This window comes from Lissotriton helveticus, chromosome 8 (genome assembly GCF_964261635.1).
Source record: "Lissotriton helveticus chromosome 8, aLisHel1.1, whole genome shotgun sequence".
Taxonomy (NCBI): Eukaryota; Metazoa; Chordata; class Amphibia; order Caudata; family Salamandridae; genus Lissotriton; species Lissotriton helveticus.
In genome coordinates this window covers 82165530-82187257 of record NC_136069.1, presented here as the reverse complement: position 1 = coordinate 82187257, position 21728 = coordinate 82165530, and the positions used below count along the sequence as shown (strand labels likewise).

Below are 21728 nucleotides of genomic sequence, written 5' to 3'. Positions count from 1 at the left end.
TGACAGCAAGCTCGGCCCTTGCACATTCACACCTAATCTAACTCGCTCATAGCACTTTTTTAAAAGAAAAAAAATATTCTGCTCTCCTCCTCTCCTCTCCTCTCTTTTTTTTTTTTTTTTAATGTATTTATGAAGAATCCGGCATGGAGTTTACAATATACGTGGCCCTTAACTGTAAACTCGAAAACTGAAAGAAAAAGAAGAAAAGCTTTGCCCTAAGGCAGGACAGAGGACTCCCAGCTAAGACTGGGGAGCTGCTGCTGCATGCTGCTGCTGCTGCTGCTGCTGCTGCTGCTGCTGCTGCTGAGGGGCTGCGCCGGCCCCGGTTCCGGGCCCCCCTCTCTCGGCTGGGAGCGAGCAGGGGGCTGCTGAGGGTGGCAGAGAGCCAGGCGGGTGACATGAAGGGCCCTGGACTACTCGGACCCTCGCCTCACTCGCTCTTCTATACCCACAGAGGGCCGGGGCATGGGCATTATTTGCACACGAGGGGCCTGTTCTTGATTTCAAAACAAAACAAAACAAAACAACAATAGGGGACTTGCAGGCAGAGCTTGAGGGTTCAAGAAGTCGCCTCGCCAGAGTTGGGGTGAGCATTAAGCTGCTCAGCCCCCCCCCCCCCCAACGCACCGCCAGCCGGAAGGGGGGGGGGGGCTTTGGCACGTAGAGAAGCGGCCCGAGCAGAGTGCCTTCTAGGCGCTTGTTAAATCAAAACGTCAGGCTGCTGGTCTGCTGCTGCTGCTGCTGCTAGTGCCGGCCCCTCAGGAAGGGCGGTCCCAGCCTCAGCAAGCGCGAGAGATGGCCGTGCTTGGCCGTGTGCAGGGACTTTGAAAGGGAGGGCAGGTGTTCAAAGGGAAACGTGCAAATGCACTGGAAGGGAGCCTGGTGACGTCACGGGGGCTGCCTCGGCACAAGAGGCCTGAACCGGAGGCCTCTCGTGCCTACGGCCATACCACCCTGAATGCGCCCGATCTCGTCCGATCTCGGAAGCTAAGCAGGGTCGGGCCTGGTTAGTACTTGGATGGGAGACCGCCTGGGAATACCAGGTGCTGTAGGCATTTTGCTTCTCGCTACAGGCACTTCCGTTTTGTTTTTGTTTTTCTACTTTTTTTGCGGGGGCATTTATTCTATTATTTTATCGCAACTTTCTTCAAAAAGAAAACGCCATCAAGTTCACAACACGCAGGGTCCATAACTTTCCATTCGGAAATTGAAAATTCGGCTGCACTTTACACTGGGTCAAAAAAGATGAAACTCTTTGCCCTAAGAGGGGACAGGGGACAGGGGACCCCTCACCACCCCCCAGCTGAGGGTTTTCTTCTGCCGGCGGCTGCAAGCTGCTGCTGGGCTGCTCCGGTCGCAGCAGCGGCATAACGCAGGCCCACGCAGCCCCCGCGGTGCGTGGGGGGCCCCTATCTCCAAGGGGCCCCCTCGGCACTGCACTCCTGGCCAGAGAGCTCCTGATTGAGCCCGGAGGGGGCCCTCTCAGTACCGTGCAGCGCCAGTGGGTCGCAGCATCGGTTCCTGGTCCCCCTCTTTTGGCCTTTCCCAGCGGCCCGGGAGCAGGAGGAGTGCTGAGGCAGAGAGGCAGGCAACGAGTGCCGTTCAGTACAACCGAGAGGGGAGCGGGGCGCACACGCATGCACACTCACTTATACTCATGCATTCACATGCAGACACTCGCACCCTTCCCCCCCCCCCCCTGTCAGGAGACTCACTCACAAATACACATGCACTCATATATACTAACACGCGCGAACCAAACAGTCAACAAAAAAGCGACACTTACCTGCTGCTGCAGGGCTCGGGGAGCTGCCAGGAGGGTTGGGACTGCTACCTTGGTCAGCCAATGAGGGGAGGCAGCAGTCCCTCACTCGTCACAGAGCAGGATGGGGGACAGAGTCAGCGACAGACACTCGGCCGTTGGCACTTCAGGGCTTAAAAACGAAGCGCCCAGCTACGAGGCTATCCCTGACGCTCTCCCTCGTCACGAGGGGGCCTCCAGGACATTTGCTGAGCTGAGGAGGTCAGGCCCACCGAAGCGGTGACGTCCTCAGCCCAGCAAACTTCAGCTTAGGCAGCCGCGAGCCTGTGCATTTAGCGCATGTCCAGCTCCTGGCTGCCTGGTCTGAACATAAAGAGTGTTTGTCTAGCTGTCCTTTCTTCAGCCTGACATGCAATCTTTTTGTCCAAAAAGGGCGGGCGGGGCCTCACTGCCTTCAAGGAGGGGCGGCTGCTGAAGTCAGGCCGCTTGCAAGGAGGACCCTTCACCCAGGCAGCACTCAGTCCCTCCTCTGAGTCTCTCTTTCTCTATGCACACCGGGGCGGGCCCTGGGCATGGATGGGACTTGCATATCAGGGCTCTGTCCCGGATAAAAAAAGACAAGGAAACTTGCAGCCAGAGCTGCACAGAAAAGAAAGTGTCACCCCAATGTTTCTGCGGGCGAGCCAGAGTTGAAGAGCGGTAGCCTGGCAGGCGCTGCCACATAGAACAGTGGCCTGATAGAGTGCCTTAGAGGCCAGTGCAAAGCAAGGCTAGGCACTTGGGGGCAGTTTTACAAGCCCTTTACGCCTCTTTTACACCGCCGTTGCGACGCGGTGGCGGCGCATAGCCAGCGCCACTCTGTGGGGTATTTACAACGTGACGCATGTGGGAGATGCGTCACGTTGTAAAGCCCTATGCCACATGTAGGCATTCCGGCGCAGGAACGCCTCCCAAAAGTGGCTGAGTGAAATCGACAAGATTTCAGTCAGTCACTTTTAAGGCCATGCTGCGTCAAAACCCTGCGCCTGCTTGAAGCAGGCGTAAGGACTGACGCAGCATTTTAAGGATAGGGCACCCCCGAGCCTTGCTGTAGCTGCTTGGCGCCTGCGACGCAACTCCAGCAATGCGCCACCTTTACGGCAGCAGATGCATCACGCATCTGTCCATTTTTGCCCCATGGTGCGCCGCATTGTGAATGCGGCGCATCCATGACGCACAATAACTGGCGCATCCCTGCTGCTGATAGGCGGGGATGCGCCAGTTATTGTAAATGTGCCCCAAGGTGAAAAGCCCAGGCTGCTGCTTTGCTAGTTCTCCGGCTGGCACCTGAAGGGAGGCCGGAGCCTGTGTGCGATTGGAAAAGAAGCGAGTGCAAGGCTGGAGGAAGAGAGGGCTGTTCTTTGGCTATCTGTAGCAAGCTTGCAAAGGGTTGTTGGAGTGAAGCTTGCAAGGGAGGTGCAGCGCAGCACGTTCCAGAGTGGAGGGGGTTGTCGGCACAAGAGGCCTGAACCGGAGGTCTCTCATGCCTACGGCCATACCACCCTGAATGCGCCCGATCTCGTCCGATCTCGGAAGCTAAGCAGGGTCGGGCCTGGTTAGTACTTGGATGGGAGACCGCCTGGGAATACCAGGTGCTGTAGGCATTTTGCCACTCGCTGACACCAAGCTCGGCCCTTGCACATTCACACCTAATCTAACTCGCTCATAGCACTTTTTTAAAAGAAAAAAAATATTCTGCTCTCCTCCTCTCCTCTCCTCTCTTTTTTTTTTTTTTTTAATGTATTTATGAAGAATCCGGCATGGAGTTTACAATATACGTGGCCCTTAACTGTAAACTCGAAAACTGAAAGAAAAAGAAGAAAAGCTTTGCCCTAAGGCAGGACAGAGGACTCCCAGCTAAGACTGGGGAGCTGCTGCTGCTGCTGCTGCTGCTGCTGCTGAGGGGCTGCGCCGGCCCCGGTTCCGGGCCCCCCTCTCTCGGCTGGGAGCGAGCAGGGGGCTGCTGAGGGTGGCAGAGAGCCAGGCGGGTGACATGAAGGGCCCTGGACTACTCGGACCCTCGCCTCACTCGCTCTTCTATACCCACAGAGGGCCGGGGCATGGGCATTATTTGCACACGAGGGGCCTGTTCTTGATTTCAAAACAAAACAAAACAACAATAGGGGACTTGCAGGCAGAGCTTGAGGGTTCAAGAAGTCGCCTCGCCAGAGTTGGGGTGAGCATTAAGCTGCTCAGCCCCCCCCCCCCCCCAACGCACCGCCAGCCGGAAGGGGGGGGGGGGGGGCTTTGGCACGTAGAGAAGCGGCCCGAGCAGAGTGCCTTCTAGGCGCTTGTTAAATCAAAACGTCAGGCTGCTGGTCTGCTGCTGCTGCTGCTGCTAGTGCCGGCCCCTCAGGAAGGGCGGTCCCAGCCTCAGCAAGCGCGAGAGATGGCCGTGCTTGGCCGTGTGCAGGGACTTTGAAAGGGAGGGCAGGTGTTCAAAGGGAAACGTGCAAATGCACTGGAAGGGAGCCTGGTGACGTCACGGGGGCTGCCTCGGCACAAGAGGCCTGAACCGGAGGCCTCTCGTGCCTACGGCCATACCACCCTGAATGCGCCCGATCTCGTCCGATCTCGGAAGCTAAGCAGGGTCGGGCCTGGTTAGTACTTGGATGGGAGACCGCCTGGGAATACCAGGTGCTGTAGGCATTTTGCTTCTCGCTACAGGCACTTCCGTTTTGTTTTTGTTTTTCTACTTTTTTTGCGGGGGCATTTATTCTATTATTTTATCGCAACTTTCTTCAAAAAGAAAACGCCATCAAGTTCACAACACGCAGGGTCCATAACTTTCCATTCGGAAATTGAAAATTCGGCTGCACTTTACACTGGGTCAAAAAAGATGAAACTCTTTGCCCTAAGAGGGGACAGGGGACAGGGGACCCCTCACCACCCCCCAGCTGAGGGTTTTCTTCTGCCGGCGGCTGCAAGCTGCTGCTGGGCTGCTCCGGTCGCAGCAGCGGCATAACGCAGGCCCACGCAGCCCCCGCGGTGCGTGGGGGGCCCCTATCTCCAAGGGGCCCCCTCGGCACTGCACTCCTGGCCAGAGAGCTCCTGATTGAGCCCGGAGGGGGCCCTCTCAGTACCGTGCAGGGAGGCACCCTCACTTTTCATGACGCCAGTGGGTCGCAGCATCGGTTCCTGGTCCCCCTCTTTTGGCCTTTCCCAGCGGCCCGGGAGCAGGAGGAGTGCTGAGGCAGAGAGGCAGGCAACGAGTGCCGTTCAGTACAACCGAGAGGGGAGCGGGGCGCACACGCATGCACACTCACTTATACTCATGCATTCACATGCAGACACTCGCACCCTTCCCCCCCCCCCCCTGTCAGGAGACTCACTCACAAATACACATGCACTCATATATACTAACACGCGCGAACCAAACAGTCAACAAAAAAGCGACACTTACCTGCTGCTGCAGGGCTCGGGGAGCTGCCAGGAGGGTTGGGACTGCTACCTTGGTCAGCCAATGAGGGGAGGCAGCAGTCCCTCACTCGTCACAGAGCAGGATGGGGGACAGAGTCAGCGACAGACACTCGGCCGTTGGCACTTCAGGGCTTAAAAACGAAGCGCCCAGCTACGAGGCTATCCCTGACGCTCTCCCTCGTCACGAGGGGGCCTCCAGGACATTTGCTGAGCTGAGGAGGTCAGGCCCACCGAAGCGGTGACGTCCTCAGCCCAGCAAACTTCAGCTTAGGCAGCCGCGAGCCTGTGCATTTAGCGCATGTCCAGCTCCTGGCTGCCTGGTCTGAACATAAAGAGTGTTTGTCTAGCTGTCCTTTCTTCAGCCTGACATGCAATCTTTTTGTCCAAAAAGGGCGGGCGGGGCCTCACTGCCTTCAAGGAGGGGCGGCTGCTGAAGTCAGGCCGCTTGCAAGGAGGACCCTTCACCCAGGCAGCACTCAGTCCCTCCTCTGAGTCTCTCTTTCTCTATGCACACCGGGGCGGGCCCTGGGCATGGATGGGACTTGCATATCAGGGCTCTGTCCCGGATAAAAAAAGACAAGGAAACTTGCAGCCAGAGCTGCACAGAAAAGAAAGTGTCACCCCAATGTTTCTGCGGGCGAGCCAGAGTTGAAGAGCGGTAGCCTGGCAGGCGCTGCCACATAGAACAGTGGCCTGATAGAGTGCCTTAGAGGCCAGTGCAAAGCAAGGCTAGGCACTTGGGGGCAGTTTTACAAGCCCTTTACGCCTCTTTTACACCGCCGTTGCGACGCGGTGGCGGCGCATAGCCAGCGCCACTCTGTGGGGTATTTACAACGTGACGCATGTGGGAGATGCGTCACGTTGTAAAGCCCTATGCCACATGTAGGCATTCCGGCGCAGGAACGCCTCCCAAAAGTGGCTGAGTGAAATCGACAAGATTTCAGTCAGTCACTTTTAAGGCCATGCTGCGTCAAAACCCTGCGCCTGCTTGAAGCAGGCGTAAGGACTGACGCAGCATTTTAAGGATAGGGCACCCCCGAGCCTTGCTGTAGCTGCTTGGCGCCTGCGACGCAACTCCAGCAATGCGCCACCTTTACGGCAGCAGATGCATCACGCATCTGTCCATTTTTGCCCCATGGTGCGCCGCATTGTGAATGCGGCGCATCCATGACGCACAATAACTGGCGCATCCCTGCTGCTGATAGGCGGGGATGCGCCAGTTATTGTAAATGTGCCCCAAGGTGAAAAGCCCAGGCTGCTGCTTTGCTAGTTCTCCGGCTGGCACCTGAAGGGAGGCCGGAGCCTGTGTGCGATTGGAAAAGAAGCGAGTGCAAGGCTGGAGGAAGAGAGGGCTGTTCTTTGGCTATCTGTAGCAAGCTTGCAAAGGGTTGTTGGAGTGAAGCTTGCAAGGGAGGTGCAGCGCAGCACGTTCCAGAGTGGAGGGGGTTGTCGGCACAAGAGGCCTGAACCGGAGGTCTCTCATGCCTACGGCCATACCACCCTGAATGCGCCCGATCTCGTCCGATCTCGGAAGCTAAGCAGGGTCGGGCCTGGTTAGTACTTGGATGGGAGACCGCCTGGGAATACCAGGTGCTGTAGGCATTTTGCCACTCGCTGACACCAAGCTCGGCCCTTGCACATTCACACCTAATCTAACTCGCTCATAGCACTTTTTTAAAAGAAAAAAAATATTCTGCTCTCCTCCTCTCCTCTCCTCTCTTTTTTTTTTTTTTTTAATGTATTTATGAAGAATCCGGCATGGAGTTTACAATATACGTGGCCCTTAACTGTAAACTCGAAAACTGAAAGAAAAAGAAGAAAAGCTTTGCCCTAAGGCAGGACAGAGGACTCCCAGCTAAGACTGGGGAGCTGCTGCTGCTGCTGCTGCTGCTGCTGCTGAGGGGCTGCGCCGGCCCCGGTTCCGGGCCCCCCTCTCTCGGCTGGGAGCGAGCAGGGGGCTGCTGAGGGTGGCAGAGAGCCAGGCGGGTGACATGAAGGGCCCTGGACTACTCGGACCCTCGCCTCACTCGCTCTTCTATACCCACAGAGGGCCGGGGCATGGGCATTATTTGCACACGAGGGGCCTGTTCTTGATTTCAAAACAAAACAAAACAACAATAGGGGACTTGCAGGCAGAGCTTGAGGGTTCAAGAAGTCGCCTCGCCAGAGTTGGGGTGAGCATTAAGCTGCTCAGCCCCCCCCCCCCCCCAACGCACCGCCAGCCGGAAGGGGGGGGGGGGGGGCTTTGGCACGTAGAGAAGCGGCCCGAGCAGAGTGCCTTCTAGGCGCTTGTTAAATCAAAACGTCAGGCTGCTGGTCTGCTGCTGCTGCTGCTGCTAGTGCCGGCCCCTCAGGAAGGGCGGTCCCAGCCTCAGCAAGCGCGAGAGATGGCCGTGCTTGGCCGTGTGCAGGGACTTTGAAAGGGAGGGCAGGTGTTCAAAGGGAAACGTGCAAATGCACTGGAAGGGAGCCTGGTGACGTCACGGGGGCTGCCTCGGCACAAGAGGCCTGAACCGGAGGCCTCTCGTGCCTACGGCCATACCACCCTGAATGCGCCCGATCTCGTCCGATCTCGGAAGCTAAGCAGGGTCGGGCCTGGTTAGTACTTGGATGGGAGACCGCCTGGGAATACCAGGTGCTGTAGGCATTTTGCTTCTCGCTACAGGCACTTCCGTTTTGTTTTTGTTTTTCTACTTTTTTTGCGGGGGCATTTATTCTATTATTTTATCGCAACTTTCTTCAAAAAGAAAACGCCATCAAGTTCACAACACGCAGGGTCCATAACTTTCCATTCGGAAATTGAAAATTCGGCTGCACTTTACACTGGGTCAAAAAAGATGAAACTCTTTGCCCTAAGAGGGGACAGGGGACAGGGGACCCCTCACCACCCCCCAGCTGAGGGTTTTCTTCTGCCGGCGGCTGCAAGCTGCTGCTGGGCTGCTCCGGTCGCAGCAGCGGCATAACGCAGGCCCACGCAGCCCCCGCGGTGCGTGGGGGGCCCCTATCTCCAAGGGGCCCCCTCGGCACTGCACTCCTGGCCAGAGAGCTCCTGATTGAGCCCGGAGGGGGCCCTCTCAGTACCGTGCAGGGAGGCACCCTCACTTTTCATGACGCCAGTGGGTCGCAGCATCGGTTCCTGGTCCCCCTCTTTTGGCCTTTCCCAGCGGCCCGGGAGCAGGAGGAGTGCTGAGGCAGAGAGGCAGGCAACGAGTGCCGTTCAGTACAACCGAGAGGGGAGCGGGGCGCACACGCATGCACACTCACTTATACTCATGCATTCACATGCAGACACTCGCACCCTTCCCCCCCCCCCCCTGTCAGGAGACTCACTCACAAATACACATGCACTCATATATACTAACACGCGCGAACCAAACAGTCAACAAAAAAGCGACACTTACCTGCTGCTGCAGGGCTCGGGGAGCTGCCAGGAGGGTTGGGACTGCTACCTTGGTCAGCCAATGAGGGGAGGCAGCAGTCCCTCACTCGTCACAGAGCAGGATGGGGGACAGAGTCAGCGACAGACACTCGGCCGTTGGCACTTCAGGGCTTAAAAACGAAGCGCCCAGCTACGAGGCTATCCCTGACGCTCTCCCTCGTCACGAGGGGGCCTCCAGGACATTTGCTGAGCTGAGGAGGTCAGGCCCACCGAAGCGGTGACGTCCTCAGCCCAGCAAACTTCAGCTTAGGCAGCCGCGAGCCTGTGCATTTAGCGCATGTCCAGCTCCTGGCTGCCTGGTCTGAACATAAAGAGTGTTTGTCTAGCTGTCCTTTCTTCAGCCTGACATGCAATCTTTTTGTCCAAAAAGGGCGGGCGGGGCCTCACTGCCTTCAAGGAGGGGCGGCTGCTGAAGTCAGGCCGCTTGCAAGGAGGACCCTTCACCCAGGCAGCACTCAGTCCCTCCTCTGAGTCTCTCTTTCTCTATGCACACCGGGGCGGGCCCTGGGCATGGATGGGACTTGCATATCAGGGCTCTGTCCCGGATAAAAAAAGACAAGGAAACTTGCAGCCAGAGCTGCACAGAAAAGAAAGTGTCACCCCAATGTTTCTGCGGGCGAGCCAGAGTTGAAGAGCGGTAGCCTGGCAGGCGCTGCCACATAGAACAGTGGCCTGATAGAGTGCCTTAGAGGCCAGTGCAAAGCAAGGCTAGGCACTTGGGGGCAGTTTTACAAGCCCTTTACGCCTCTTTTACACCGCCGTTGCGACGCGGTGGCGGCGCATAGCCAGCGCCACTCTGTGGGGTATTTACAACGTGACGCATGTGGGAGATGCGTCACGTTGTAAAGCCCTATGCCACATGTAGGCATTCCGGCGCAGGAACGCCTCCCAAAAGTGGCTGAGTGAAATCGACAAGATTTCAGTCAGTCACTTTTAAGGCCATGCTGCGTCAAAACCCTGCGCCTGCTTGAAGCAGGCGTAAGGACTGACGCAGCATTTTAAGGATAGGGCACCCCCGAGCCTTGCTGTAGCTGCTTGGCGCCTGCGACGCAACTCCAGCAATGCGCCACCTTTACGGCAGCAGATGCATCACGCATCTGTCCATTTTTGCCCCATGGTGCGCCGCATTGTGAATGCGGCGCATCCATGACGCACAATAACTGGCGCATCCCTGCTGCTGATAGGCGGGGATGCGCCAGTTATTGTAAATGTGCCCCAAGGTGAAAAGCCCAGGCTGCTGCTTTGCTAGTTCTCCGGCTGGCACCTGAAGGGAGGCCGGAGCCTGTGTGTGATTGGAAAAGAAGCGAGTGCAAGGCTGGAGGAAGAGAGGGCTGTTCTTTGGCTATCTGTAGCAAGCTTGCAAAGGGTTGTTGGAGTGAAGCTTGCAAGTGAGGTGCAGCGCAGCACGTTCCAGAGTGGAGGGGGTTGTCGGCACAAGAGGCCTGAACCGGAGGTCTCTCATGCCTACGGCCATACCACCCTGAATGCGCCCGATCTCGTCCGATCTCGGAAGCTAAGCAGGGTCGGGCCTGGTTAGTACTTGGATGGGAGACCGCCTGGGAATATCTGGTGCTGTAGGCATTTTGCCACTCGCTGACAGCAAGCTCGGCCCTTGCACATTCACACCTAATCTAACTCGCTCATAGCACTTTTTTAAAAGAAAAAAAATATTCTGCTCTCCTCCTCTCCTCTCCTCTCTTTTTTTTTTTTTTTTAATGTATTTATGAAGAATCCGGCATGGAGTTTACAATATACGTGGCCCTTAACTGTAAACTCGAAAACTGAAAGAAAAAGAAGAAAAGCTTTGCCCTAAGGCAGGACAGAGGACTCCCAGCTAAGACTGGGGAGCTGCTGCTGCTGCTGCTGCTGCTGCTGCTGAGGGGCTGCGCCGGCCCCGGTTCCGGGCCCCCCTCTCTCGGCTGGGAGCGAGCAGGGGGCTGCTGAGGGTGGCAGAGAGCCAGGCGGGTGACATGAAGGGCCCTGGACTACTCGGACCCTCGCCTCACTCGCTCTTCTATACCCACAGAGGGCCGGGGCATGGGCATTATTTGCACACGAGGGGCCTGTTCTTGATTTCAAAACAAAACAAAACAACAATAGGGGACTTGCAGGCAGAGCTTGAGGGTTCAAGAAGTCGCCTCGCCAGAGTTGGGGTGAGCATTAAGCTGCTCAGCCCCCCCCCCCCCCCAACGCACCGCCAGCCGGAAGGGGGGGGGGGGGGGGCTTTGGCACGTAGAGAAGCGGCCCGAGCAGAGTGCCTTCTAGGCGCTTGTTAAATCAAAACGTCAGGCTGCTGGTCTGCTGCTGCTGCTGCTGCTAGTGCCGGCCCCTCAGGAAGGGCGGTCCCAGCCTCAGCAAGCGCGAGAGATGGCCGTGCGCAGGGACTTTGAAAGGGAGGGCAGGTGTTCAAAGGGAAACGTGCAAATGCACTGGAAGGGAGCCTGGTGACGTCACGGGGGCTGCCTCGGCACAAGAGGCCTGAACCGGAGGCCTCTCGTGCCTACGGCCATACCACCCTGAATGCGCCCGATCTCGTCCGATCTCGGAAGCTAAGCAGGGTCGGGCCTGGTTAGTACTTGGATGGGAGACCGCCTGGGAATACCAGGTGCTGTAGGCATTTTGCTTCTCGCTACAGGCACTTCCGTTTTGTTTTTGTTTTTCTACTTTTTTTGCGGGGGCATTTATTCTATTATTTTATCGCAACTTTCTTCAAAAAGAAAACGCCATCAAGTTCACAACACGCAGGGTCCATAACTTTCCATTCGGAAATTGAAAATTCGGCTGCACTTTACACTGGGTCAAAAAAGATGAAACTCTTTGCCCTAAGAGGGGACAGGGGACAGGGGACCCCTCACCACCCCCCAGCTGAGGGTTTTCTTCTGCCGGCGGCTGCAAGCTGCTGCTGGGCTGCTCCGGTCGCAGCAGCGGCATAACGCAGGCCCACGCAGCCCCCGCGGTGCGTGGGGGGCCCCTATCTCCAAGGGGCCCCCTCGGCACTGCACTCCTGGCCAGAGAGCTCCTGATTGAGCCCGGAGGGGGCCCTCTCAGTACCGTGCAGGGAGGCACCCTCACTTTTCATGACGCCAGTGGGTCGCAGCATCGGTTCCTGGTCCCCCTCTTTTGGCCTTTCCCAGCGGCCCGGGAGCAGGAGGAGTGCTGAGGCAGAGAGGCAGGCAACGAGTGCCGTTCAGTACAACCGAGAGGGGAGCGGGGCGCACACGCATGCACACTCACTTATACTCATGCATTCACATGCAGACACTCGCACCCTTCCCCCCCCCCCCCTGTCAGGAGACTCACTCACAAATACACATGCACTCATATATACTAACACGCGCGAACCAAACAGTCAACAAAAAAGCGACACTTACCTGCTGCTGCAGGGCTCGGGGAGCTGCCAGGAGGGTTGGGACTGCTACCTTGGTCAGCCAATGAGGGGAGGCAGCAGTCCCTCACTCGTCACAGAGCAGGATGGGGGACAGAGTCAGCGACAGACACTCGGCCGTTGGCACTTCAGGGCTTAAAAACGAAGCGCCCAGCTACGAGGCTATCCCTGACGCTCTCCCTCGTCACGAGGGGGCCTCCAGGACATTTGCTGAGCTGAGGAGGTCAGGCCCACCGAAGCGGTGACGTCCTCAGCCCAGCAAACTTCAGCTTAGGCAGCCGCGAGCCTGTGCATTTAGCGCATGTCCAGCTCCTGGCTGCCTGGTCTGAACATAAAGAGTGTTTGTCTAGCTGTCCTTTCTTCAGCCTGACATGCAATCTTTTTGTCCAAAAAGGGCGGGCGGGGCCTCACTGCCTTCAAGGAGGGGCGGCTGCTGAAGTCAGGCCGCTTGCAAGGAGGACCCTTCACCCAGGCAGCACTCAGTCCCTCCTCTGAGTCTCTCTTTCTCTATGCACACCGGGGCGGGCCCTGGGCATGGATGGGACTTGCATATCAGGGCTCTGTCCCGGATAAAAAAAGACAAGGAAACTTGCAGCCAGAGCTGCACAGAAAAGAAAGTGTCACCCCAATGTTTCTGCGGGCGAGCCAGAGTTGAAGAGCGGTAGCCTGGCAGGCGCTGCCACATAGAACAGTGGCCTGATAGAGTGCCTTAGAGGCCAGTGCAAAGCAAGGCTAGGCACTTGGGGGCAGTTTTACAAGCCCTTTACGCCTCTTTTACACCGCCGTTGCGACGCGGTGGCGGCGCATAGCCAGCGCCACTCTGTGGGGTATTTACAACGTGACGCATGTGGGAGATGCGTCACGTTGTAAAGCCCTATGCCACATGTAGGCATTCCGGCGCAGGAACGCCTCCCAAAAGTGGCTGAGTGAAATCGACAAGATTTCAGTCAGTCACTTTTAAGGCCATGCTGCGTCAAAACCCTGCGCCTGCTTGAAGCAGGCGTAAGGACTGACGCAGCATTTTAAGGATAGGGCACCCCCGAGCCTTGCTGTAGCTGCTTGGCGCCTGCGACGCAACTCCAGCAATGCGCCACCTTTACGGCAGCAGATGCATCACGCATCTGTCCATTTTTGCCCCATGGTGCGCCGCATTGTGAATGCGGCGCATCCATGACGCACAATAACTGGCGCATCCCTGCTGCTGATAGGCGGGGATGCGCCAGTTATTGTAAATGTGCCCCAAGGTGAAAAGCCCAGGCTGCTGCTTTGCTAGTTCTCCGGCTGGCACCTGAAGGGAGGCCGGAGCCTGTGTGCGATTGGAAAAGAAGCGAGTGCAAGGCTGGAGGAAGAGAGGGCTGTTCTTTGGCTATCTGTAGCAAGCTTGCAAAGGGTTGTTGGAGTGAAGCTTGCAAGGGAGGTGCAGCGCAGCACGTTCCAGAGTGGAGGGGGTTGTCGGCACAAGAGGCCTGAACCGGAGGTCTCTCATGCCTACGGCCATACCACCCTGAATGCGCCCGATCTCGTCCGATCTCGGAAGCTAAGCAGGGTCGGGCCTGGTTAGTACTTGGATGGGAGACCGCCTGGGAATACCAGGTGCTGTAGGCATTTTGCCACTCGCTGACACCAAGCTCGGCCCTTGCACATTCACACCTAATCTAACTCGCTCATAGCACTTTTTTAAAAGAAAAAAAATATTCTGCTCTCCTCCTCTCCTCTCCTCTCTTTTTTTTTTTTTTTTAATGTATTTATGAAGAATCCGGCATGGAGTTTACAATATACGTGGCCCTTAACTGTAAACTCGAAAACTGAAAGAAAAAGAAGAAAAGCTTTGCCCTAAGGCAGGACAGAGGACTCCCAGCTAAGACTGGGGAGCTGCTGCTGCTGCTGCTGCTGCTGCTGCTGAGGGGCTGCGCCGGCCCCGGTTCCGGGCCCCCCTCTCTCGGCTGGGAGCGAGCAGGGGGCTGCTGAGGGTGGCAGAGAGCCAGGCGGGTGACATGAAGGGCCCTGGACTACTCGGACCCTCGCCTCACTCGCTCTTCTATACCCACAGAGGGCCGGGGCATGGGCATTATTTGCACACGAGGGGCCTGTTCTTGATTTCAAAACAAAACAAAACAACAATAGGGGACTTGCAGGCAGAGCTTGAGGGTTCAAGAAGTCGCCTCGCCAGAGTTGGGGTGAGCATTAAGCTGCTCAGCCCCCCCCCCCCCCCAACGCACCGCCAGCCGGAAGGGGGGGGGGGGGGGCTTTGGCACGTAGAGAAGCGGCCCGAGCAGAGTGCCTTCTAGGCGCTTGTTAAATCAAAACGTCAGGCTGCTGGTCTGCTGCTGCTGCTGCTGCTAGTGCCGGCCCCTCAGGAAGGGCGGTCCCAGCCTCAGCAAGCGCGAGAGATGGCCGTGCTTGGCCGTGTGCAGGGACTTTGAAAGGGAGGGCAGGTGTTCAAAGGGAAACGTGCAAATGCACTGGAAGGGAGCCTGGTGACGTCACGGGGGCTGCCTCGGCACAAGAGGCCTGAACCGGAGGCCTCTCGTGCCTACGGCCATACCACCCTGAATGCGCCCGATCTCGTCCGATCTCGGAAGCTAAGCAGGGTCGGGCCTGGTTAGTACTTGGATGGGAGACCGCCTGGGAATACCAGGTGCTGTAGGCATTTTGCTTCTCGCTACAGGCACTTCCGTTTTGTTTTTGTTTTTCTACTTTTTTTGCGGGGGCATTTATTCTATTATTTTATCGCAACTTTCTTCAAAAAGAAAACGCCATCAAGTTCACAACACGCAGGGTCCATAACTTTCCATTCGGAAATTGAAAATTCGGCTGCACTTTACACTGGGTCAAAAAAGATGAAACTCTTTGCCCTAAGAGGGGACAGGGGACAGGGGACCCCTCACCACCCCCCAGCTGAGGGTTTTCTTCTGCCGGCGGCTGCAAGCTGCTGCTGGGCTGCTCCGGTCGCAGCAGCGGCATAACGCAGGCCCACGCAGCCCCCGCGGTGCGTGGGGGGCCCCTATCTCCAAGGGGCCCCCTCGGCACTGCACTCCTGGCCAGAGAGCTCCTGATTGAGCCCGGAGGGGGCCCTCTCAGTACCGTGCAGGGAGGCACCCTCACTTTTCATGACGCCAGTGGGTCGCAGCATCGGTTCCTGGTCCCCCTCTTTTGGCCTTTCCCAGCGGCCCGGGAGCAGGAGGAGTGCTGAGGCAGAGAGGCAGGCAACGAGTGCCGTTCAGTACAACCGAGAGGGGAGCGGGGCGCACACGCATGCACACTCACTTATACTCATGCATTCACATGCAGACACTCGCACCCTTCCCCCCCCCCCCCTGTCAGGAGACTCACTCACAAATACACATGCACTCATATATACTAACACGCGCGAACCAAACAGTCAACAAAAAAGCGACACTTACCTGCTGCTGCAGGGCTCGGGGAGCTGCCAGGAGGGTTGGGACTGCTACCTTGGTCAGCCAATGAGGGGAGGCAGCAGTCCCTCACTCGTCACAGAGCAGGATGGGGGACAGAGTCAGCGACAGACACTCGGCCGTTGGCACTTCAGGGCTTAAAAACGAAGCGCCCAGCTACGAGGCTATCCCTGACGCTCTCCCTCGTCACGAGGGGGCCTCCAGGACATTTGCTGAGCTGAGGAGGTCAGGCCCACCGAAGCGGTGACGTCCTCAGCCCAGCAAACTTCAGCTTAGGCAGCCGCGAGCCTGTGCATTTAGCGCATGTCCAGCTCCTGGCTGCCTGGTCTGAACATAAAGAGTGTTTGTCTAGCTGTCCTTTCTTCAGCCTGACATGCAATCTTTTTGTCCAAAAAGGGCGGGCGGGGCCTCACTGCCTTCAAGGAGGGGCGGCTGCTGAAGTCAGGCCGCTTGCAAGGAGGACCCTTCACCCAGGCAGCACTCAGTCCCTCCTCTGAGTCTCTCTTTCTCTATGCACACCGGGGCGGGCCCTGGGCATGGATGGGACTTGCATATCAGGGCTCTGTCCCGGATAAAAAAAGACAAGGAAACTTGCAGCCAGAGCTGCACAGAAAAGAAAGTGTCACCCCAATGTTTCTGCGGGCGAGCCAGAGTTGAAGAGCGGTAGCCTGGCAGGCGCTGCCACATAGAACAGTGGCCTGATAGAGTGCCTTAGAGGCCAGTGCAAAGCAAGGCTAGGCACTTGGGGGCAGTTTTACAAGCCCTTTACGCCTCTTTTACACCGCCGTTGCGACGCGGTGGCGGCGCATAGCCAGCGCCACTCTGTGGGGTATTTACAACGTGACGCATGTGGGAGATGCGTCACGTTGTAAAGCCCTATGCCACATGTAGGCATTCCGGCGCAGGAACGCCTCCCAAAAGTGGCTGAGTGAAATCGACAAGATTTCAGTCAGTCACTTTTAAGGCCATGCTGCGTCAAAACCCTGCGCCTGCTTGAAGCAGGCGTAAGGACTGACGCAGCATTTTAAGGATAGGGCACCCCCGAGCCTTGCTGTAGCTGCTTGGCGCCTGCGACGCAACTCCAGCAATGCGCCACCTTTACGGCAGCAGATGCATCACGCATCTGTCCATTTTTGCCCCATGGTGCGCCGCATTGTGAATGCGGCGCATCCATGACGCACAATAACTGGCGCATCCCTGCTGCTGATAGGCGGGGATGCGCCAGTTATTGTAAATGTGCCCCAAGGTGAAAAGCCCAGGCTGCTGCTTTGCTAGTTCTCCGGCTGGCACCTGAAGGGAGGCCGGAGCCTGTGTGTGATTGGAAAAGAAGCGAGTGCAAGGCTGGAGGAAGAGAGGGCTGTTCTTTGGCTATCTGTAGCAAGCTTGCAAAGGGTTGTTGGAGTGAAGCTTGCAAGTGAGGTGCAGCGCAGCACGTTCCAGAGTGGAGGGGGTTGTCGGCACAAGAGGCCTGAACCGGAGGTCTCTCATGCCTACGGCCATACCACCCTGAATGCGCCCGATCTCGTCCGATCTCGGAAGCTAAGCAGGGTCGGGCCTGGTTAGTACTTGGATGGGAGACCGCCTGGGAATACCAGGTGCTGTAGGCATTTTGCCACTCGCTGACACCAAGCTCGGCCCTTGCACATTCACACCTAATCTAACTCGCTCATAGCACTTTTTTAAAAGAAAAAAAATATTCTGCTCTCCTCCTCTCCTCTCCTCTCTTTTTTTTTTTTTTTTAATGTATTTATGAAGAATCCGGCATGGAGTTTACAATATACGTGGCCCTTAACTGTAAACTCGAAAACTGAAAGAAAAAGAAGAAAAGCTTTGCCCTAAGGCAGGACAGAGGACTCCCAGCTAAGACTGGGGAGCTGCTGCTGCTGCTGCTGCTGCTGCTGCTGCTGAGGGGCTGCGCCGGCCCCGGTTCCGGGCCCCCCTCTCTCGGCTGGGAGCGAGCAGGGGGCTGCTGAGGGTGGCAGAGAGCCAGGCGGGTGACATGAAGGGCCCTGGACTACTCGGACCCTCGCCTCACTCGCTCTTCTATACCCACAGAGGGCCGGGGCATGGGCATTATTTGCACACGAGGGGCCTGTTCTTGATTTCAAAACAAAACAAAACAACAATAGGGGACTTGCAGGCAGAGCTTGAGGGTTCAAGAAGTCGCCTCGCCAGAGTTGGGGTGAGCATTAAGCTGCTCAGCCCCCCCCCCCCCCCAACGCACCGCCAGCCGGAAGGGGGGGGGGGGGGGGCTTTGGCACGTAGAGAAGCGGCCCGAGCAGAGTGCCTTCTAGGCGCTTGTTAAATCAAAACGTCAGGCTGCTGGTCTGCTGCTGCTGCTGCTGCTAGTGCCGGCCCCTCAGGAAGGGCGGTCCCAGCCTCAGCAAGCGCGAGAGATGGCCGTGCTTGGCCGTGTGCAGGGACTTTGAAAGGGAGGGCAGGTGTTCAAAGGGAAACGTGCAAATGCACTGGAAGGGAGCCTGGTGACGTCACGGGGGCTGCCTCGGCACAAGAGGCCTGAACCGGAGGCCTCTCGTGCCTACGGCCATACCACCCTGAATGCGCCCGATCTCGTCCGATCTCGGAAGCTAAGCAGGGTCGGGCCTGGTTAGTACTTGGATGGGAGACCGCCTGGGAATACCAGGTGCTGTAGGCATTTTGCTTCTCGCTACAGGCACTTCCGTTTTGTTTTTGTTTTTCTACTTTTTTTGCGGGGGCATTTATTCTATTATTTTATCGCAACTTTCTTCAAAAAGAAAACGCCATCAAGTTCACAACACGCAGGGTCCATAACTTTCCATTCGGAAATTGAAAATTCGGCTGCACTTTACACTGGGTCAAAAAAGATGAAACTCTTTGCCCTAAGAGGGGACAGGGGACAGGGGACCCCTCACCACCCCCCAGCTGAGGGTTTTCTTCTGCCGGCGGCTGCAAGCTGCTGCTGGGCTGCTCCGGTCGCAGCAGCGGCATAACGCAGGCCCACGCAGCCCCCGCGGTGCGTGGGGGGCCCCTATCTCCAAGGGGCCCCCTCGGCACTGCACTCCTGGCCAGAGAGCTCCTGATTGAGCCCGGAGGGGGCCCTCTCAGTACCGTGCAGGGAGGCACCCTCACTTTTCATGACGCCAGTGGGTCGCAGCATCGGTTCCTGGTCCCCCTCTTTTGGCCTTTCCCAGCGGCCCGGGAGCAGGAGGAGTGCTGAGGCAGAGAGGCAGGCAACGAGTGCCGTTCAGTACAACCGAGAGGGGAGCGGGGCGCACACGCATGCACACTCACTTATACTCATGCATTCACATGCAGACACTCGCACCCTTCCCCCCCCCCCCCTGTCAGGAGACTCACTCACAAATACACATGCACTCATATATACTAACACGCGCGAACCAAACAGTCAACAAAAAAGCGACACTTACCTGCTGCTGCAGGGCTCGGGGAGCTGCCAGGAGGGTTGGGACTGCTACCTTGGTCAGCCAATGAGGGGAGGCAGCAGTCCCTCACTCGTCACAGAGCAGGATGGGGGACAGAGTCAGCGACAGACACTCGGCCGTTGGCACTTCAGGGCTTAAAAACGAAGCGCCCAGCTACGAGGCTATCCCTGACGCTCTCCCTCGTCACGAGGGGGCCTCCAGGACATTTGCTGAGCTGAGGAGGTCAGGCCCACCGAAGCGGTGACGTCCTCAGCCCAGCAAACTTCAGCTTAGGCAGCCGCGAGCCTGTGCATTTAGCGCATGTCCAGCTCCTGGCTGCCTGGTCTGAACATAAAGAGTGTTTGTCTAGCTGTCCTTTCTTCAGCCTGACATGCAATCTTTTTGTCCAAAAAGGGCGGGCGGGGCCTCACTGCCTTCAAGGAGGGGCGGCTGCTGAAGTCAGGCCGCTTGCAAGGAGGACCCTTCACCCAGGCAGCACTCAGTCCCTCCTCTGAGTCTCTCTTTCTCTATGCACACCGGGGCGGGCCCTGGGCATGGATGGGACTTGCATATCAGGGCTCTGTCCCGGATAAAAAAAGACAAGGAAACTTGCAGCCAGAGCTGCACAGAAAAGAAAGTGTCACCCCAATGTTTCTGCGGGCGAGCCAGAGTTGAAGAGCGGTAGCCTGGCAGGCGCTGCCACATAGAACAGTGGCCTGATAGAGTGCCTTAGAGGCCAGTGCAAAGCAAGGCTAGGCACTTGGGGGCAGTTTTACAAGCCCTTTACGCCTCTTTTACACCGCCGTTGCGACGCGGTGGCGGCGCATAGCCAGCGCCACTCTGTGGGGTATTTACAACGTGACGCATGTGGGAGATGCGTCACGTTGTAAAGCCCTATGCCACATGTAGGCATTCCGGCGCAGGAACGCCTCCCAAAAGTGGCTGAGTGAAATCGACAAGATTTCAGTCAGTCACTTTTAAGGCCATGCTGCGTCAAAACCCTGCGCCTGCTTGAAGCAGGCGTAAGGACTGACGCAGCATTTTAAGGATAGGGCACCCCCGAGCCTTGCTGTAGCTGCTTGGCGCCTGCGACGCAACTCCAGCAATGCGCCACCTTTACGGCAGCAGATGCATCACGCATCTGTCCATTTTTGCCCCATGGTGCGCCGCATTGTGAATGCGGCGCATCCATGACGCACAATAACTGGCGCATCCCTGCTGCTGATAGGCGGGGATGCGCCAGTTATTGTAAATGTGCCCCAAGGTGAAAAGCCCAGGCTGCTGCTTTGCTAGTTCTCCGGCTGGCACCTGAAGGGAGGCCGGAGCCTGTGTGCGATTGGAAAAGAAGCGAGTGCAAGGCTGGAGGAAGAGAGGGCTGTTCTTTGGCTATCTGTAGCAAGCTTGCAAAGGGTTGTTGGAGTGAAGCTTGCAAGGGAGGTGCAGCGCAGCACGTTCCAGAGTGGAGGGGGTTGTCGGCACAAGAGGCCTGAACCGGAGGTCTCTCATGCCTACGGCCATACCACCCTGAATGCGCCCGATCTCGTCCGATCTCGGAAGCTAAGCAGGGTCGGGCCTGGTTAGTACTTGGATGGGAGACCGCCTGGGAATACCAGGTGCTGTAGGCATTTTGCCACTCGCTGACACCAAGCTCGGCCCTTGCACATTCACACCTAATCTAACTCGCTCATAGCACTTTTTTAAAAGAAAAAAAATATTCTGCTCTCCTCCTCTCCTCTCTTTTTTTTTTTTAATGTATTTATGAAGAATCCGGCATGGAGTTTACAATATACGTGGCCCTTAACTGTAAACTTGAAAACTGAAAGAAAAAGAAGAAAAGCTTTGCCCTAAGGCAGGACAGAGGACTCCCAGCTAAGACTGGGGAGCTGCTGCTGCATGCTGCTGCTGCTGCTGCTGAGGGGCTGCGCCGGCCCCGGTTCCGGGCCCCCCTCTCTCGGCTGGGAGCGAGCAGGGGGCTGCTGAGGGTGGCAGAGAGCCAGGCGGGTGACATGAAGGGCCCTGGACTACTCGGACCCTCGCCTCACTCGCTCTTCTATACCCACAGAGGGCCGGGGCATGGGCATTATTTGCACACGAGGGGCCTGTTCTTGATTTCAAAACAAAACAAAACAACAATAGGGGACTTGCAGGCAGAGCTTGAGGGTTCAAGAAGTCGCCTCGCCAGAGTTGGGGTGAGCATTAAGCTGCTCAGCCCCCCCCCCCCCAACGCACCGCCAGCCGGAAGGGGGGGGGGGCTTTGGCACGTAGAGAAGCGGCCCGAGCAGAGTGCCTTCTAGGCGCTTGTTAAATCAAAACGTCAGGCTGCTGGTCTGCTGCTGCTGCTGCTAGTGCCGGCCCCTCAGGAAGGGCGGTCCCACCTCAGCAAGCGCGAGAGATGGCCGTGTGCAGGGACTTTGAAAGGGAGGGCAGGTGTTCAAAGGGAAACGTGCAAATGCACTGGAAGGGAGCCTGGTGACGTCACGGGGGCTGCCTCGGCACAAGAGGCCTGAACCGGAGGCCTCTCGTGCCTACGGCCATACCACCCTGAATGCGCCCGATCTCGTCCGATCTCGGAAGCTAAGCAGGGTCGGGCCTGGTTAGTACTTGGATGGGAGACCGCCTGGGAATACCAGGTGCTGTAGGCATTTTGCTTCTCGCTACAGGCACTTCCGTTTTGTTTTTGTTTTTCTACTTTTTTTGCGGGGGCATTTATTCTATTATTTTATCGCAACTTTCTTCAAAAAGAAAACGCCATCAAGTTCACAACACGCAGGGTCCATAACTTTCCATTCGGAAATTGAAAATTCGGCTGCACTTTACACTGGGTCAAAAAAGATGAAACTCTTTGCCCTAAGAGGGGACAGGG

General features: G+C 57.1%; 13 non-coding genes across 13 annotated transcripts; all 13 read left to right on the top strand.

Annotated features, from left to right (window-relative positions):
- The first annotated feature begins 936 nt into the window (after nucleotides 1-936).
- On the top strand, nucleotides 937-1055 carry LOC144774760 (5S ribosomal RNA). The gene has a single exon (XR_013600516.1). It is a non-coding gene; the product is annotated as a 5S ribosomal RNA (ribosomal RNA).
- A 2231-nt stretch (nucleotides 1056-3286) lies between these two features.
- On the top strand, nucleotides 3287-3405 carry LOC144774749 (5S ribosomal RNA). Its single transcript, XR_013600505.1, has one exon. It is a non-coding gene; the product is annotated as a 5S ribosomal RNA (ribosomal RNA).
- Nucleotides 3406-4331: 926 nt separating this feature from the next.
- Nucleotides 4332-4450, top strand: LOC144774737 (5S ribosomal RNA). The gene has a single exon (XR_013600494.1). It is a non-coding gene; the product is annotated as a 5S ribosomal RNA (ribosomal RNA).
- A 2254-nt stretch (nucleotides 4451-6704) lies between these two features.
- Nucleotides 6705-6823, top strand: LOC144774724 (5S ribosomal RNA). Its single transcript, XR_013600481.1, has one exon. It is a non-coding gene; the product is annotated as a 5S ribosomal RNA (ribosomal RNA).
- Nucleotides 6824-7749: 926 nt separating this feature from the next.
- Nucleotides 7750-7868, top strand: LOC144774712 (5S ribosomal RNA). The gene has a single exon (XR_013600470.1). It is a non-coding gene; the product is annotated as a 5S ribosomal RNA (ribosomal RNA).
- A 2254-nt stretch (nucleotides 7869-10122) lies between these two features.
- LOC144774382 (5S ribosomal RNA) lies at nucleotides 10123-10241 on the top strand. The gene has a single exon (XR_013600220.1). It is a non-coding gene; the product is annotated as a 5S ribosomal RNA (ribosomal RNA).
- A 917-nt stretch (nucleotides 10242-11158) lies between these two features.
- On the top strand, nucleotides 11159-11277 carry LOC144774700 (5S ribosomal RNA). Its single transcript, XR_013600459.1, has one exon. It is a non-coding gene; the product is annotated as a 5S ribosomal RNA (ribosomal RNA).
- A 2254-nt stretch (nucleotides 11278-13531) lies between these two features.
- On the top strand, nucleotides 13532-13650 carry LOC144774688 (5S ribosomal RNA). Its single transcript, XR_013600448.1, has one exon. It is a non-coding gene; the product is annotated as a 5S ribosomal RNA (ribosomal RNA).
- A 926-nt stretch (nucleotides 13651-14576) lies between these two features.
- LOC144774677 (5S ribosomal RNA) lies at nucleotides 14577-14695 on the top strand. The gene has a single exon (XR_013600437.1). It is a non-coding gene; the product is annotated as a 5S ribosomal RNA (ribosomal RNA).
- A 2254-nt stretch (nucleotides 14696-16949) lies between these two features.
- LOC144774665 (5S ribosomal RNA) lies at nucleotides 16950-17068 on the top strand. The gene has a single exon (XR_013600426.1). It is a non-coding gene; the product is annotated as a 5S ribosomal RNA (ribosomal RNA).
- A 930-nt stretch (nucleotides 17069-17998) lies between these two features.
- Nucleotides 17999-18117, top strand: LOC144774654 (5S ribosomal RNA). Its single transcript, XR_013600416.1, has one exon. It is a non-coding gene; the product is annotated as a 5S ribosomal RNA (ribosomal RNA).
- A 2254-nt stretch (nucleotides 18118-20371) lies between these two features.
- LOC144774643 (5S ribosomal RNA) lies at nucleotides 20372-20490 on the top strand. Its single transcript, XR_013600410.1, has one exon. It is a non-coding gene; the product is annotated as a 5S ribosomal RNA (ribosomal RNA).
- An 898-nt stretch (nucleotides 20491-21388) lies between these two features.
- LOC144774631 (5S ribosomal RNA) lies at nucleotides 21389-21507 on the top strand. Its single transcript, XR_013600401.1, has one exon. It is a non-coding gene; the product is annotated as a 5S ribosomal RNA (ribosomal RNA).
- Nucleotides 21508-21728: the final 221 nt, after the last annotated feature.